Source organism: Bufo gargarizans, chromosome 7 (assembly GCF_014858855.1).
Source record: "Bufo gargarizans isolate SCDJY-AF-19 chromosome 7, ASM1485885v1, whole genome shotgun sequence".
NCBI classification, from domain to species: Eukaryota; Metazoa; Chordata; class Amphibia; order Anura; family Bufonidae; genus Bufo; species Bufo gargarizans.
This window is the reverse complement of record NC_058086.1, coordinates 39,045,608-39,063,072: the sequence shown is the minus strand read 5'-3', so window position 1 is coordinate 39,063,072 and position 17,465 is coordinate 39,045,608. Positions and strand designations below refer to the sequence as shown.

At 46.3% G+C, this 17,465-nt stretch overlaps 1 protein-coding gene across 2 annotated transcripts in view; it reads left to right on the top strand.

The window, feature by feature from the left end:
- AK5 (adenylate kinase 5) overlaps positions 1-17,465 on the top strand; it is a 194,635-nt gene that overhangs the window by 2,249 nt on the left and 174,921 nt on the right. The window contains exon 1 of one of the 2 annotated variants that reach the window (XM_044300471.1): positions 8,933-8,980. The exons of the other annotated variant lie outside the window; for it this stretch is intronic. The gene's annotated coding sequence lies outside the window, so the exon portion shown is untranslated. Of the gene's footprint in view, positions 1-8,932; positions 8,981-17,465 lie in introns of those variants that run through there. 2 annotated transcript variants of the gene reach the window in all.

The window sequence follows — 17,465 nt, the reverse complement described above, 5'->3', positions numbered from 1 at the left end:
ACGGTGTCACCTACCTAGTACCACTATGACGGTGTCACCTACCTAGTACCACTATGACGGTGTCACCTACCTAGTACCACTATGACGGTGTCACCTACAGTACCTATTACTATTATGATAGTGAAACCTTCTTATGTCAGTGTCACCTACCTACAGTATATAGTACCACAGTGGCAGTGTAACCTACCTCTGTACTTCCCCCATGGCAGTGTAAGTATTCTGCTGCCACTGTGTACTCTTTCTAGTATCTATCTGACAATGTAATTACCTTGTATTGAAGCGGCTATCATTTGCCGGTATCAGCGACCTTCTTGTAGAAGTAGATTTCTGAATAATGTCTGACAGTGGAATCGGAATAATCCTTGTGCCATAGTAAGAGGCAGTGTGCCAGTGCACCATAATGTGCCATCTGATCCCTCTGCTGAACAGTTGATGCCACGTTATATGTCATATTGTGACTGTGTAAAAGCCCATGTTTTCCCGCAGCTCAGAATATACCTAGTACCAGTCCTCACCATACTGTACTGGGCATTAACCATTTCTGTGTGGCTTGTGTCCTGTGCAGGGTTAATCCGCAATTATTAGGAAGTGACATATTTGTCTATGGTGGTGCTTTGATTATTTACAGTTCATTTAATCCTAAATGTCCACAATGAATGCCGTGCCAGGATGCCCAGTACATGCCCGTGTATTCTATTCCGTACTAGTAACACGCCTTATTGGAGACGTACACTACAAGGACAAACTAATCTAGTAACGTAACCTACCTACCGCATACTGTGCGGAGATAGAACTACATGAAACATTCTAGCTGTACACCTACAGTATAAAATACCCCGTACAGCCCCAGAGCTTTCCCAGAATGTCAGACGTTACAGTATGTGACGGCGCATGAGCGGGTGACAACTCATACTGGAGCGCCACTGACAACGATATTGGTTGTCAATCAGCTTTCCCTGAAACAGACGTAAATGACAAAAGAGAAAAACTCTGTTTTAGGGCTCATGCACACGACCTTATATACACGGATCCGCAGAAAAACAGATGACATCTGTGTTGCATCAATTTTTTTTTTTTGCAGATCCATTATAACACTGCCTATCGTCGTCCGCAAAATGGACAAGAATAGGACATTTCCAATTTTTTTCAAGCCCATTGAAATTAAAGGTTCCGTATACGGACCTGTAAAAAAAACGGAACGAAAATAGAAGAAAGATAAGCTTGTGTGCATGAGCCCTTAGATGGACATTTGGACTAGCGTGCTCCTAATGAAGATGGTGACTCAGGGACTGAATGCCAAAGTTCCAGGGGTCGGGACTAGCAGAGAAGCCGAGTGGTGCGTCCCATAGACAGTGAATGGAGCAGTGTGTGCTACCGTTCCGTTTATTTATGTAGGACTGAGGGCTCATGCACACGACCATATGGCTTTTTTAGTGTTTTGCGGGCCGTTTTTAATGGTTCCATTGTTTTGTTTCTGGTTCCGTTCCGTTTTTTCCGTTTCATTTTTCCGTATGGCATACTGTATACAGTATAGAGTAATTACGTAGAAAAAATTGGGCTAAGCATAACATTTCCAAAAAATGGTTCCGCAAAAATGGAACGGATACGGAAGACATACTGAGTACATTCCGTATGTGTTCCGTTTTTTTTTTTTTCCTGCGGACCCATTGATTTGAATGGAGCCACGGAACATAATTTGCGGGCAATAATAGGACATGTTCTATCTTTGAACGAAACAGAAAAATGGAAATACGGAAACGGAATGCACACTTCAGTTTTCTTCGCTGACCCATTGAAATGAATGGATCAGTATAAGGCTACTTTCACACTTGCGGCAGAGTGATCCGGCAATCTGCATGCAAACGGACAGCATTTGTAGACGGATCCGGATGCGGATCCGTCTACAAATGCATTGCAAGAACGGATCCGTCTCTCCGGATTTCATCCGGAGAAACGGATCCGTTATATATATTTTTGTTCACATTTTTACCAGTCTGCGCATGGACGGTATTTTTAATGCCGGATCCGGCACTAATACATTTTAAACTGATCCGGAATTTTGGACGGAGATAATACCGCAGCATGCTGCGGTATTTCCTCCGTCCAAAACGCAGTTCAGAGACTGAACTGAAGACGTCCTGAACGGATTGCTCTCCATTCAGAATGCATGGGGATAAAACTGATCAGTTATTTTCCGGTATTGAGCCCCTAGGACGGAACTCGGTGCCGGAAAAGAAAAACGCTAGTGTGAAAGTACCCTAAGTAACGCATACTGAACTAAAAAAACGGGCAGTATACTGAACGCAAAAAAACCTTTGTGTGCATGAGCCCTGGCGGAGATAGCTCAGTGGTGTACTCTGCCGTCCCATAGACAGTGAATGGAGCGAGGGTCAGGACTGCGCACTACTGTCTCGCCTGTGTACTACCCTCCAGATTACGGTCACAGTTTATCTCATTACCGTATGACCGCCTCCAGGGACGGGTACAATTATGTATCTACTGTGTCCCAGTATAACCCATTCTATGGCAGTAGAGCCCAGTGTGGCCCCCGCAGTGACTAAATATAACGGCATCAGGACAATTCCGTATATTCCGTGTAGTCAGAGCAGTGTATCTGGCGTGCTGCGCCTTGATCTTAGTGTACACCCATTCTCCATCAAGAATAGGCTGATGCCGTTGTATTGTTGGGTTCTGCGCGCTTCCTATTACTCTGAGCTGTAAATGGCCGCGTCGGCAGATGGTTTACTAGCGACCCGTCCCTTTAAATTCAACATATCTTTTGATCTCTTGTCTCCATTTGCTTTCAAGATCACAGAAGCAGCGTAAAGATGTCTCCGCCACTTCTAAGCCTGGATCAATGGATCAGTGAGGTCAATGTAATCTGGACATGACTAACCCTAACCCTGCTTTCACACCTTTCACACCCTGCGTCTTTGACGCGCGTTTTTTGTAATAGTAAACGCGCGTTTGACGCGCGTTTGTGTCATTGACCCTAAGTTCACACCTGAGCGTTTTACAGCGCGTTCAAACGCGCTGTAAAACGCTCAACACATGAAAACCAATGCTTCCCTATGGGAATGGTTCTCACCTGGGCGTTTTACAGCGCGTACGATCGCGCTGTAAAACGCCCGACGCTCAAACAAGTACTTGAGCTTCTTTGGGGCGTTTTGACACGCGTTTGTGGCCATAGGACACTGCAGTCAATGACACAAACGCGCGTCAAACGCGCGTTTGGGAAGCGCTCAGGTGTGAAAGCAGGGTTACTGCAGTGTCCTATGGCCACAAACGCGCGTCAAAACGCCCCAAAGAAGCTCAAGTACTTGTTTGAGCGTCGGGCGTTTTACAGCGCGATCGTACGCGCTGTAAAACGCCCAGGTGAGAACCATTCCCATAGGGAAGCATTGGTTTTCATGTGTTGAGCGTTTTACAGCGCGTTTGAACGCGCTGTAAAACGCTCAGGTGTGAACTTACCCTGGTTTCACACCTGAGCGTTTCACGTGCGTTTAACGCGCGTTTTTTTACGCGTGTTTTTTGCAATAGTAAACGCGCGTTTGACGCGCGTTTGTGTGATTGACTGCAGTGTCCTATGGCCACAAACGCGCGTCAAAACGCCCCAAAGAAGCTCAAGTACTTGTTTGAGCGTCGGGCGTTTTACAGCGCGTTCGTACGCGCTGTAAAACGCCCAGGTGTGAACCATTCCCATAGGGAAGCATTGGTTTTCATGTCTTGAGCGTTTTACAGCGCGTTTGAACGCGCTGTAAAACGCTCAGGTGTGAACTTAGGGTTACGCTGGGTTCACACCTAAGCGTTTCGCAAACGCGCGTTTTTATGCGCGATTTTGTCGCGCGTTTTTATGTGCGTTTTTTGTAATAGTAAACGCGCGTGAACCCAGCGTTAGGGTAATACAGGTGCAGTCACTCCCGGGCCCTGGAGAACGAGGGGGGGGGGGGGGGGGCAAATCTTGGAGCTTAATGTTAGGCCTCAGGACTGAGAATCCTTCCGACCATAAATTGGTCATACTACTGGCTAATGTGTCTGGCCTGATAGAGGGGCCCAGAAACAGGGATAGAGCTCGTTCACACGAACATGTGATGCCCGTTGCCGTATTGCAGACCGCATTTTTGGATCCGCAATACACAGGCACCGTTTCGTGGCCATTCCGCTTTAACGGATGCAGACCCATTCATTTCCCAATGGGTCCGTAAATCCGGAGATGCGGAATGGATCGGAACACTACGGAAGCACTATGGAGTGTTTTCTGGAGTTCCCGTTCCGTGCTTCCGCACCGCAAAAAAGATAGAACTTGCTCTATCTTTTTGCGGAACGGAAGTATCGCGGACCCATTCAAGTGAATGGGTCTGCGATCCCCATGCGCCTGCCCAACGGACGGTGCCCGTGCATTGAGGACCGCAATTTGCGGTCCACAGCACAGGCATGGGCCTCACACGTTCGTGTGAACGAGCCCATAAGCCGTATCATTATGGTCAAAGGATATGCTGCATGAGAGGCGACTTCAGGTCAAAGAACGTCTACGCGCCTCATAAAATCACAGTATACATGTAGCATCCATGTCTTGATCATTAGGATAAATCTTGTAATGGCCCCTAAAGAGGACCAAGAGTCGGAGCCACACAGATTTATTATTGACTATCCCAAGGACAGGCCATCAATTTTAGATAGTTGTATAAACCTCTATAAAATCACATGAAAGGGGTTCCCCAAGAGTGAAGATAATATTCTGTACCCGCATATGAATAGTACTTTAATAAGGGGGCCCAAAGCAAGGCTATGCCATAAACGTAGGTCTGGAAGTTTCAGCCATGGTCAGCCAGTTTGTCTCCTATAGGCAGCAGTCTTTGGTCACTGAGCATGCCCACAAGTATACAAAAACATGTCCTCGATTCCCTACTCTCACCTCTCTGTACGTCCGTACTTATCTTGCTCCTACCCCTGTGCATTCTGTGCCGGGTTGATTTAAAGGGGTCAAAAAATTCTCGATCAGGGTCGGTTATGCTCTATCATGAAAAAAATAAGGTTTACTTGCCTGCTCAATCCCCACCATTCCAGCTCTTGGTCTTTGGTAGCAATGAGGTCCCCGAATACTCCAGATGATTGCAGCAGCCAGTCACTGGCCTCAGAAGTCACACTAGGGAGTCGTGTACAGCAGCAATGACATCCCTGACTACCCCAGGCGACTACTTAGGCCAGTGATTGGCTGCAGTGATGACATGACGTGCTCCGTGACATGTCTGCAGCGCCGAAAACAAAGGCCACCGCCACTGGAGTTGCAGGTGATTGAGCAGGTAAGTTAGCCTTTATATTTTATTCATCATTTGTGGCCTTCAGCAAGATATCTTTGGGGTCTAGGAAAACCCATTTAAAGGTGAAGGAAGGTACGACAGCCCTGTTTATTATAAAAGGATGAATCTGGGTGATACCATTTAGGCAGGTTGTAAAGTGTAAACCCACTTCTATCATATGAAGTAATGTATTAATATTAATATATGCGCATGCCCAACCATAGGGAGCCCATATGGACACGTTAACTGCCTAGATAGCGATTCCCTAGCTTACTGCATTATCCAAGCACTTCTGCGTATTTCATACCTGTCCAGACCTAACGACATGGCAGTCTTACTAATAAGGCCCTGTAGGCATATCTTTCCCAGACAGCAGGGAACCATCGCTGATGTTGCTGGAGCCCTAGGCTGATGACATCTGAGGGAATAATGCAGAATTTAATCATAGGTTTCCATGCTGTAAAATATAAATCAACTCTCAGGTAAATCAGGTAGAAACCCGTCCAATCTGAAAGTACACGCTGTCAATCACATATAGCCTGTTATTGTGTCAACTCATTTCTTGTCCCTTAAAGTGAGTCTTCAACTACGTGACGTTTTAGGGCCAACAGTCTGTTTTTGTAGTATAAACTGAACTGAAATGTTGGCTGTCTGCAGCCACCACTAGAGGGAGCATAGGAGCAAATAGCGTATTTATTTATTATAAATTCTGTTATAAATGTATACAATAAGCTCTTTAGCTCCCCCTACTGGTAAATGCAGGTAACCTTGTATCATTTATGTCTGTGGTAGAATGGACTTAGAGATCTGCATCAGACAGATGGAGCTCAGACTGCCCTAAAAATATAAAAAGTTACACAATTTTGAACCTATTAAGATAAAAAATAAACTACAAAATTGTGTTCAAGGGGGCGCTCATTTAAAGGGACACATATTTGTGGACAAAGGTGACTTATGCTGCAAGTTCCCAGTAAGGAGATTTCAGCCCAGAATCCAACAGAATTGGGTCCAGCTGTGGAACTCGGGATCAGTACAGGATAAGTGATTTGTATGTACACAGTGACTGCACCAGCAGAATAGTGAGTGCAGCTCTGGAGTATAATACAGGGTGTAACTCAGGATCAGTACAGGATAAGTAATTTGTATGTACACAGTGACTGCACCAGCAGAATAGTGAGTACAGCTCTGGAGTATAATACAGGATGTAACTCAGGATCAGTACAGGATAAGTAATTTGTATGTACACAGTGACTCCACCAGCAGAATAGTGAGTACAGCTCTGGAGTATAATACAGGATGTAACTCAGGATCAGTACAGGATAAGTAATTTGTATGTACACAGTGACTGCACCAGCAGAATAGTGAGTACAGCTCTGGAGTATAATACAGGATGTAACTCAGGATCAGTACAGGATAAGTAATTTGTATGTACACAGTGACTCCACCAGCAGAATAGTGAGTACAGCTCTGGAGTATAATACAGGATGTAACTCAGGATCAGTACAGGATAAGTAATTTGTATGTACACAGTGACTCCACCAGCAGAATAGTGAGTACAGCTCTGGAGTATAATACAGGATGTAACTCAGCATCAGTACAGGATAAGTAATGTATGTACACAGTGACTCCACCAGCAGAATAGTGAGTGCAGCTCTGGAGTATAATACAGGATGTAACTCAGGATCAGTACAGGATAAGTAATGTAATGTATGTACATAGTGACTCCACCAGCAGAATAGTGAGTGCAGCTCTGGGGTATAATACAGGATGTAACTCAGGATCAGTACAGGATAAGTAATGTAATGTATGTACATAGTGACTCCACCAGCAGAATAGTGAGTGCAGCTCTGGGGTATAATACAGGATGTAACTCAGGATCAGTACAGGATAAGTAATGTATGTACACAGTGACTGCACCAGCAGAATAGTGAGTGCAGCTCTTGAATATTATACAGGATATGTAAGGGATACCACCCCTCGTGCCCGCTTGTCATCAACTACATCGAGCTCACGAGACGCGGTATGCTCACTGGTTACCAAGACGTGATGTTACGCCCTTCCGGAGGAGCGGGTAAGGTCAGCTTGGTACAGTTTACACCAACTCCTCCTGTCCACACGGGCACAGAGAGGCAACAAGCTGAGGGAGCCTGGTCACTGGGAAATCTGCCACCAGCTTCTCGTTTGATATAAGCCCGGTCCGCTAACGGAATTATATAGGGTGAGAAACCCACCCGCGGTAGCTTATAACTAGGCCAAAACACAGACGTGGGGATTCGTGATCGAGATACAAGATTCAATTATATATTTAATCACCTTAAGGGCACACTAGATAACGCACTGTACACAAAGAATATATACAGTGGTTTGAGGTTACGAATACAGGTAGTATGGTACGAGCAGGATTACACAGAGTACAAGTCAGTTACCGGGAAGATGAATGTTCCTTTGGGTTATGATGGTGTAATAGTGGCTGTGGTCACGTGGGGGCAGTGATGTCAGCAGTTTCCAGGTCTCTCCAAATACATGGCACGATGTGACCCCATTTCAGAGAAAGAGCCGCCCACTTGCTGGCACAAGTTTATTAACCTGTAGTCGGCCCCTCCCCTCCCGGCCTCTAGGAGGGGTCCGTCCGTCCCCCCCCCCCCCCCCTGCTGGACTGGCAGCAAATGACCCACAAAACCCTTTAGGGTTCATAGCTCCAGACCAGAAGATCACAGGGAGATGGTTCTGGGGCCCTCCCCCGCACCGGGCAGCTGCCACACTGCCCGGGCTGGCGCGTCTGATTGTGCACCGCCCGGGCGCAGCATGAAGAGAGGGACTGACAGGAGGGAAGCGCCTCTAATGTAGCGTGGCCGAGCTCTGTCCGGTCCGCGGTACAGGAGCTTTTGTTTCCTGTACCCGGCCGGATTGACAGGAAGTGCTCACTTAGTGTGCAAATGCTCCTGTACCGCAGACCGAACAGAGCTCGGCCACGCTGCACTAGAGGTGGGGGGGAATGAGAGTGACAAGGGAGGGGGGAATGAGAGTGACAAGGGAGGGGGGAATGAGAGTGACAAGGGAGGGGGGAATGAGAGTGACAAGGGAGGGGGGGAATGAGAGGGAGGGGGGAGAGTGACAAGGGGGGGAGGGGAGAGTGACAAGGGAGGGAGGGAGGAGGGGAGAGTGACAAGGGAGGGAGGGAGGAGGGGAGAGTGACAAGGGAGGGAGGGAGGAGGGGAGAGTGACAAGGGAGGGAGGAGGGGAGAGTGACAAGGGAGGGGGGAGGGGAGAGTGACAAGGGAGGGAGGGGGAGGGGAGAGTGACAAGGGAGGGAGGGGGGAGGGGAGAGTGACAAGGGAGGGAGGGGGGAGGGGAGAGTGACAAGGGAGGGAGGGAGGAGGGGAGAGTGACAAGGGAGGGAGGGAGGAGGGGAGAGTGACAAGGGAGGGAGGGGGGAGGGGAGAGTGACAAGGGAGGGAGGGGGGAGGGGAGAGTGACAAGGGAGGGAGGGGGGAGAAGAGAGTGACAAGGGAGGGAGGGGGGAGAAGAGAGTGACAAGGGAGGGAGGGGGGAGAAGAGAGTGACAAGGGAGGGAGGGGGGAGAAGAGAGTGACAAGGGAGGGAGGGGGGAGAAGAGAGTGACAAGGGAGTCCCCAGAGCCAGACTGCAGCCAGAGACCAGTTCATCTTATTGTCCTGGTGGTAAGTAGACAATGCAATATGTTTATTATTTAATTGTTTAGTTATTAATACTACATTTGGAACTAATTTACCTCACATTAAAAGGACACTATAGTCCCAGAACCAGTGCAGTTTAATGTAGTGGTGCTGGTGTCTATAGCTTGTTCCTGCAGAAAACAGACACTGTGCAGTACTGGTGGTAAAGGAACACTACAGTGCCAGGAAAACAAACTCCTTTACCTGGCACTATATAGTTGTTAGGAGTGGGGCACCCTCGTGTCCCCCTCCCACTGGATTGAAGGGGTTAAAACCCCTTCAGCCACTTACTTTTCTCCAGCGCCGGCACTGGGAATTCTTCTCCCCGATCCTCCTCTCAGTTGCGAATGCGCATGCGCACGCATTCAAAACTATGTTCTGCGTCTTCCCACTGTAATTTTCACAGTGAGAATAGCGGAAGCACCTCTAGCGGCTGTCAGGGAGACGGCTACAAGAAGCTTGATTAACCCTAAGGGAAACAGCAGTTGTTTTAATTTAAATGCTGAGAAAGAGGTGGAACATATGTGATGTCATGATATGTGCAGATCATCTGATAGGGGGGGGGGCAATTTTTATCTTGCCTAGGGCGGCAAAAATCCTTGCACCGGCCCTGGGTACCGGCTACCAGAAGAGTCCAAGTATGGTACCGTTATTCGGTTTCTGTGGAAGATATGTATATCTCTCTTCCCTGGCCTCCCACCACCACACTAAGACCACAGGCCTGTTCATCATGGCCACAGGGACACAAATATGTATCCGGTTTGTGCCTTTTATGGCCGGGTGATTCATAACTCCTTATAAATCGCCAGTTCCATGCTGTCTGCTAGATTTCATTGAACTGGGTAATGGACTAGACCTCATGCTGAGAGATTTTTCCCGTCATATCATCTCGGTTCCTGGCTGACTGGATGGAAGTGTGAAAAGTTGTAAACACTGGTGGACTGCTAGAGGTTCTCTGCCATCTGCTGGCTTTGAAGCAGGGCCCCCCTGTGGAGCTCACTACCTCTGCTATCTGACAGCTGATGGCTGGTGTGGGGACATGGCTGACATAAAATATTAATCCATATTCCTCACAAGGATGTAACTCAGGATCAATACAGGATAAGTAATGTAATGTATGTACACAGTAACTGCACCAGCAGAATAGTGAGTGCAGCTCTGGGGTATAATACAGGATGTGGAAAGAGTTGAACGGCACACCTCTGTGGTGAAGGTGGTGCTCAGTAGTATACAAAGTTCATGCAATAGAAGAGAAAAACGAGGCACTCTAGGTGCTGTTTTGTTAAATGCTTATTTTTATTATTATTGGAAAGCTCTTTTGATTTTTTTTTAAACTTTTTTATCCATCCAGAGAATAATATTTAGCCACTGGCCAACGTTTCGGTCAACAATAGACCTTGATCACGGCCTGGTATAAACATAGACATATATGTTAAAGAACGTAGATTCATATAAAAATACAAAGTACAGTAACATAGAAACATAGAATGTGTCGGCAGATAAGAACCATTTGGCCCATCTAGTCTGCACAATATACTGAGTACTGTGAATAGCCCTGGCCCTATCTTATATGAAGGATGGCCTTATGCCTATCCCATGCATGCTTAAACTCCTTCACTGTATATGCAGCTACCACTTCTGCAGGAAGGCTATTCCATGCATCCACTACTCTCTCAGTAAAGTAATACTTCCTTATATTACTTTTAAACCTTTGCCCCTCTAATTTAAAACTATGTCCTCTTGTAGCAGTTTTTCTTCTTTTAAATATTCTCTCCTCTTTTACCTTGTTGATTCCCTTTATGTATTTAGCAGTTTCTCTCATCTCCCCTCTGTCTCGTCTTTCTTCCAAGCTCTACATGTTAAGGTCCTTTAATCTTTCCTGGTAAGTTTTATCCTGCAATCCATGTACCAGTTTAGTAGCTCTTCTCTGAACTCTCTCCAAAGTATCAATATCCTTCTGGAGATATGGTCTCCAGTACTGCGCACAATACTCCAGATGAGGTCTCACTAGTGCTCTGTAGAGCGGCATGAGCACCTGCCTCTTTCTACTAGTAATGCCTCTAGTGGCCTTTCTACTGGTAATGCCTCTCCCTATACACCCAAGCATTCTGCTAGCATTTCCTGCTGCTCTATGACATTGTCTGCCTACCTTTAAGTCTTCTGAAATAATGATCCCTAAATCCCTTTCCTCAGATACTGAGGTTAGGACTGTATCACTGATTGTATATTCTGCTCTTGGGTTTTTACGCCCCAGGTGCATTATCTTGTACTTATCAACATTAAATTTTAGTTGCCAGATTTTTGACCTTTCCTCTAGTTTTCCTAAATCCTTTTCCATTTGGTGTATCCCTCCAGGAACATCAACCCTGTTACACATCTTTGTGTCATCAGCAAAAAGACACACCTTACCATCGAGGCCTTCTGCAATTTCGCTGATAAAGACAATATGGGTCCCAGAACAGATCCCTGAGGTACCCCACTAGTAACAAGACCATGGTCTGAATATACTCCATTGACTGCAACCCTCTGTTGTCTGTCCCTCAGCCACTGCCTAATCCATTCAACAATATGGGAGTCCAAGTCCAAAGACTGCACTTTATTGTTAAGCCTTCTGTGTGGGACAGTATCAAAAGCCTTACTAAAGTCTAGATGAGCGATGTCTACTGCACCTCCGCCATCTATTATTTTAGTCACTCAATCAAAAAAATCAATAAGATTAGTTTGACATGATCTCTCTGAAGTAAACCCATGCTGTTTTTCATCTTTCAATCCATGGGATTTTAGATGTTCCACAATCCTCTCCTTAAGTATGGGTTCCATTAATTTCCCCACTATTGATGTCAGGCTTACTGGCCTATAGTTGCCCGATTCCTCCCTACTACCTTATTGTGAATGGGCACAACATTTGCTAATTTCCAATCTTCTGGGACGACTCCTGTTACCAGTGATTGGTTAAATAAATCTGTTAATGGTTTTGCTAGTTCACCGCTGAGCTCTTTTAATAGCTTTGGGTGTATCCCATCAGCCCCTGTGACTTATTTGTAGTAATTTAGCTGACTTAGAAACTCTTCCTTTGTAAAGACACATGCGTCAAAAGATTCATTAGTCTTCCTTCCTAACTGAGGTCCTTTTCCTTCATTAAGGAAGTACAGTAAATCATTAGTACATAGTATAGAGTAGTTGACGTCACGTGATGTCTTGACATGTGGCAGCGAATTACATATGGTTACATAATGCATGCCCCAAATTGACCATGCGTTATGTAACCATATGTAATTCGCTGCCACATGTCAAGACATCACGTGACGTCAACTACTCTATACTATGTACTAATGATTTACTGTACTTACTGTACTTTGTCTTTTTATATATAAATCTACGTTCTGTAACATATATGTCTATGTTTATACCAGGCCATGATCAAGGTCTATTGTTGACCGAAACGTTGGACTGTGGCTAAATATTATTCTCTGGATGGATAAAAAAGTAAAAAAAAAATCAAAAGAGCTTTCCAATAATAATAAAAATAAGCATTTAACGAAACAGCAACTAGAGTGCCGTGGTTTCTCTTCTATTGTATAATACAGTATATAACTCAGGATCAGTACAGGATGAGTAATGTATGTAAACAGTAACTGCACCAGCAGAATAGTGAGTGCAGCTCTGGAGTATAATACAGGATGTAACACAGGATAAGTAATGTATGTACACAGTGACTCCACCAGCAGAATAGTGAGTGCAGCTCTGGAGTATAATACAGGATGTAACTCAGGATCAGTACAGGATAAGTAATGTATGTAAACAGTAACTGCACCAGCAGAATAGTGAGTGCAGCTCTGGAGTATAATACAGTATATAACTCAGGATCAGTACAGGATAAGTAATGTAATATATGTACATAGAGACTTCACTAGCAGAATAGTGAGTGCAGCTCTGGAGTATAATACAGGATGTAACTCAGAAGCAGTACAGGATAAGTAATGTAATGTATGTACACAGTGACTGCACCAGCAGAATAGTGAGTGCAGCTCTGGAGTATAATACAGGGGGTGCAGAGGTAGCAGTTGCTACCAGGCCCAGGAGCCTGAGGGGGCCCAAAGACCCTTGTGCCACATAAGAAGACACCGGTATTATAGAAAGTGCATGCTGGTCAAGTTACACCTCTGGCTGGAGGGAAGGGGTTAGGTCAAAAATTTGTCATGGGGGGGGGGTGTCGCTTCAGTTTTTGCCTCAGGCAGCACAAAGCCTATGTGCTTCTCTGTCACCTGGCTACAAAGCACTGAGGGAAGAGGGGCCCAAGCTAAACTCTTGCACCAGGGCCCATGAGCCTTTAGCTATGCCCCTGGCAGGTCACTAAGATTGATAGCTAATCCCTTCTGTTAAACAAAAAGAAAAGCATACAGCACCCTTCGGTAAAGCCAAAAACCCGTGTGCTCTCCTGCAGGAGCTGTGTCCAAATGGCTTCTTAGTTTTAATAAAGTAGTGGAGAAAAAAAATGCTCTTTTAATGCATGTTGTGGCAGTCCAAACACATGCTTCCCTTCTGTTAGCTGTAGATTTACTGTGCGTCAGTATTACAGGTCACTGTTACCGTCAGGTCTAATTTATCGCTGTGGACTTAGCAGTGCACCAAGATTCAAGTAGTGGCCCCATGACACAGTGGGTAGGTGACCGTGACAACAATGGCCCCATGACAGAGTGGGGATGGGGGGAAGCAGCAGCAGTGGCAGTAAGGCTGTGTTCACATCACTGTTTATTTTTCTGTTCTTCTGATCCGTCAGAAGAACAGAAAAAAACCCTGAAGCATGTGTTTTGAGCATACATAAAGCCTCTTTCAGACGGTCAGTATTTGATCAGTAATTGTATGCCAAAACCAGGAGTGGGTCCAAAACAGAGATAAAATGTAATAGAAACATTTGCATCTCATCTGCAGTTTGGACTCACTCCTGCTTTTGGCTTACACATACTGATCCAATACTGACCATGTGACAGAGGCCTTATGCTCAATTTGCATCAGTTTTGACCATTTACGTCTGAAATAAGTTTTTTTAACAAGGAAAAAAATTCCTGCATAATGGCCTCTTTCACATGGTCAGTATTTGTGAGCCAAAAATAGGAGTGGGTCCAAAACAGAGATAAAATGTAATGGAAATATTTGCATCTCATCTGTGTCTTGAACCCACTTCTGCTTTTGGCCGCTCCTACCCCCAGCACACCGCCACCACCACCATTCATGGCAGTGGAGCGTGTGTGCAGAGGCACCGCCCGGTCAAACCTTCCTGAGGACAGGCGTTGGCACTTGTAGGCAGCGACCAACTGACTACACAGCATGTCTCTATAGTAGTCCATTTTTGCATCCCTCAAATAAGGTCTAAAAAATGCTCCCATTTTTGACCGATGGTAAGGGTCTAACAATGCGGACAGCCAGTAGTCATCCCTCTGCCGAATCCTGACAATGCGGCTGTCACTACACAAACATGACAGCATGCATCTGGCCATTTGCGTAAGGGACTTGGAGGGCCTCACTGCCTCCATCTCCACTGCATATTTCCATCAGGGTCATCTGCATTGTCTTCGTCGTCGCCCTCCTGCTCCTCCTGCTTCTGCCCTGTCGCTTGGGCAGATAAACCACCTAGTTGTTTATAACATTTCTGGGCATTTATGTCCTCTTCCTACTCTGCAGGTTCATCCTCAGGGCTCAGGTGGCTGTGAAATGGAGGTGCCACGTCTTCAGCATCCCCTCCAGGACGTGAAGGAGTGGAATGACATCATTCATCCCATAGTTTTGCCGACTGACAAATAAAGTGGCCTTCTCAAAGGGCCTGAGCAGATGGCACGTGTCACACATGAGCTGCCACTGGTTAACGTGGAAGTTACACCGGGGAGTAGACCTGTTCGTCTGCAGCATTAACAAATCGTTGACCGCCTTCCTCTGCTCGTAAGGGCTGCCTAACATACGCGTTGCATATCAGGCGATGTTGGGGAAGAGCATTTTGCCTTTGCAGCTCAAAGAGGGCATGTTTGCATGGTACGAGTGGCTGAAGTGCATGCACAGTTTCCTGGGCATTTTTAACAGCTCTTGCAGTTCAGTGGAAGACTTGAGGAATCACGTGACAACGAGATTGAAGACATGCGCCATGCAGGACGCATGGGTCCGCCCTCCGTGATGCAGTGCAGACAAAATGTTCTTCCTGTTATCAGTAACCATGGTTCCTATTTCCAGTTTACGAGAAATCAGCCAGTGTTCGATTTCTTGATTGATGACACAGAGCAGTTCTTCCCCGTTGTGGCTGTAACACTAAATGAGTGGCACGGTTTTCCCACGCCACTTTATGGTGATGCTTCATGTATTGATGCAGGGGCGTCGTGCAAACATTAGCACCCTGGCTGCACCTTCTGCCCACATATCCTGCATACCGCCACACTAACATCCCTTCTGAGTATGGCATTTTCCCTCCACCATTGCGTGATGACTGCCGCTGCTTTTATGAACCCGTGCACCACTGCTGTGTTCCTCACAGGTAGTCTCCTGAGTAGCGGTGTACTCCTCCCGCTTTTGGCTGCAGGTCTCCCACTGCTTCTGCCCTGCTGTCTCATGCGCACGCTGCCACCCTCGCCCTCTGATGATGATGCCCCCTCTTCACCTAGCCTGTCACCCTCACCTGTCTCCTGCGCACATCCCTGACCTTTCGCAACATGTGCTCCCACCAGACTGTCATCATCGGTAGTTGCACGCCTAGAAGAGTCTGCAGCGGACCTCTCCTCCAAGTCTGTGTTTGCCTGTAACTGCTGACTATCCTCACAAAGCTCATCCTCGCTGTCAAGCGGAGCAGAGCCGGCGGCTATCAATACTTGGCTAACAGAAAGAGCAGCAAAAGCAAGAGACAGGTGAGGGAACAGAGGCGGTTCCTGAGCCATGCCAACTAAGCATGGTGTTAGAGGAACCCACCGATTCCTGGCTGTGTGTATCTGTTGTCACTTGAGATGATGTTGAAGAGCAAGTCAGTCATTCCAGTACAGATGGATTGTTGGTCAAAACACGACCAGAGGATGACAGTGGCAGCTCTGGCCTGTTGCTGCCGCTTCTGCTGCTGCTTGTGCTGGCTACAGCAACATTTTTGCCACTGCCCATTCCTTTTGAGGCCCCAGGCAACTGTCTGTTGGCCATAATGGACAGTAACTGTATCAGTAATGTAACGGATTAACTAAGAATGTGGCAGCAGGTCAACAAGATGGAGACGGCGATATATTAAAGTGTCCTTTAATACTGAGACACTAAAATTCTATGTTTTAAATTAACGGATTAACTGGGATCGTGACAGCAGTTCAATAAGATGCACACGGTGATTACACTCAACCTGCAGTCTATGCTCTCCCTACGATCTCCCTACACTGTCCCTGCACTCTCCCTATCCAATATTCATTAATAAATAGCTTTTTGAAACACTGTCCCTAGCGCATAAGCACTTGTCATGTCTCTGCCTAAACTCAGCTCACAGTGAAATAGCAGAGACCGCGCGGATTGAGGCTTTTATAGGGCTTTTATAGGGGATGGCCATCTGCTGATTGGCTGGCTCCGTGGCATTATGGGTCACATCGCATTCCCGGGATTCTTATTTTCACTTTGTAACACGTGCAGCACACATTTTAGAAAAAAAGTGATTCGTTACCATGAAGCGCGATGAAATTTGGGTTCATGACTAATCAAATTATATACAGTAAAGCCTGTATTACACTGCCCAATTTTTGGGCAGATAATTGCGAACGGGTGTTCGCATGAACGCTCTTTGGCGATCATCTGGCCGTGTAATACCACAACCGATTGCCCGATGAACGAGCTCGATGATCGGGCAATACAAATCTTACATGTTTAAAAATTATCTTTTGCAGGAAGCAGGTTGTGGTGTCTAATAACGATCCACTAGACAGTATGGGGACTGGCAATGGCATAGAAATCACTCCTCCCCATGCTGCGGAGGGGATCTCTGCAGGTAATAGCAGCGGTCTCCTCTGCTAGCGAGCAGGCGATTGCCGGGAAGGGCTGTGTAATACCAAGGATTAGTAAAGCCAAGGATTTGCAGAGTCGTTTAATATTATTTGTGGATTTAACCCGTGTATACTGCTACTCAAATTAAAGGGGTTGAGCTTGTCTGTGGTACCTCACCCCCTTCCCACAAGCTGAGCTGCAATACCAGACACAACCTATGGTCAGCGGTGGCGCTGTTTCCGAAAGATAGTAGCCCTCTTGGAAATTCCTTTAACCATCGCAGCTACCACTGGCAGATATTTTTCCATTTCTAAAGACCATGAAGAATAATTTTCTATACCTCCTCAGTACATTATATTTATGGGCCTGGCTATAGAAGGGACCATTAGAAAAATCTCTGCATTGCCTCGTATATGTTTATACATTGTAATCCGGTCGCTCCTAAGGCGCGTTTTTTTTCTATGGACTTTTTATGCGCTACAGC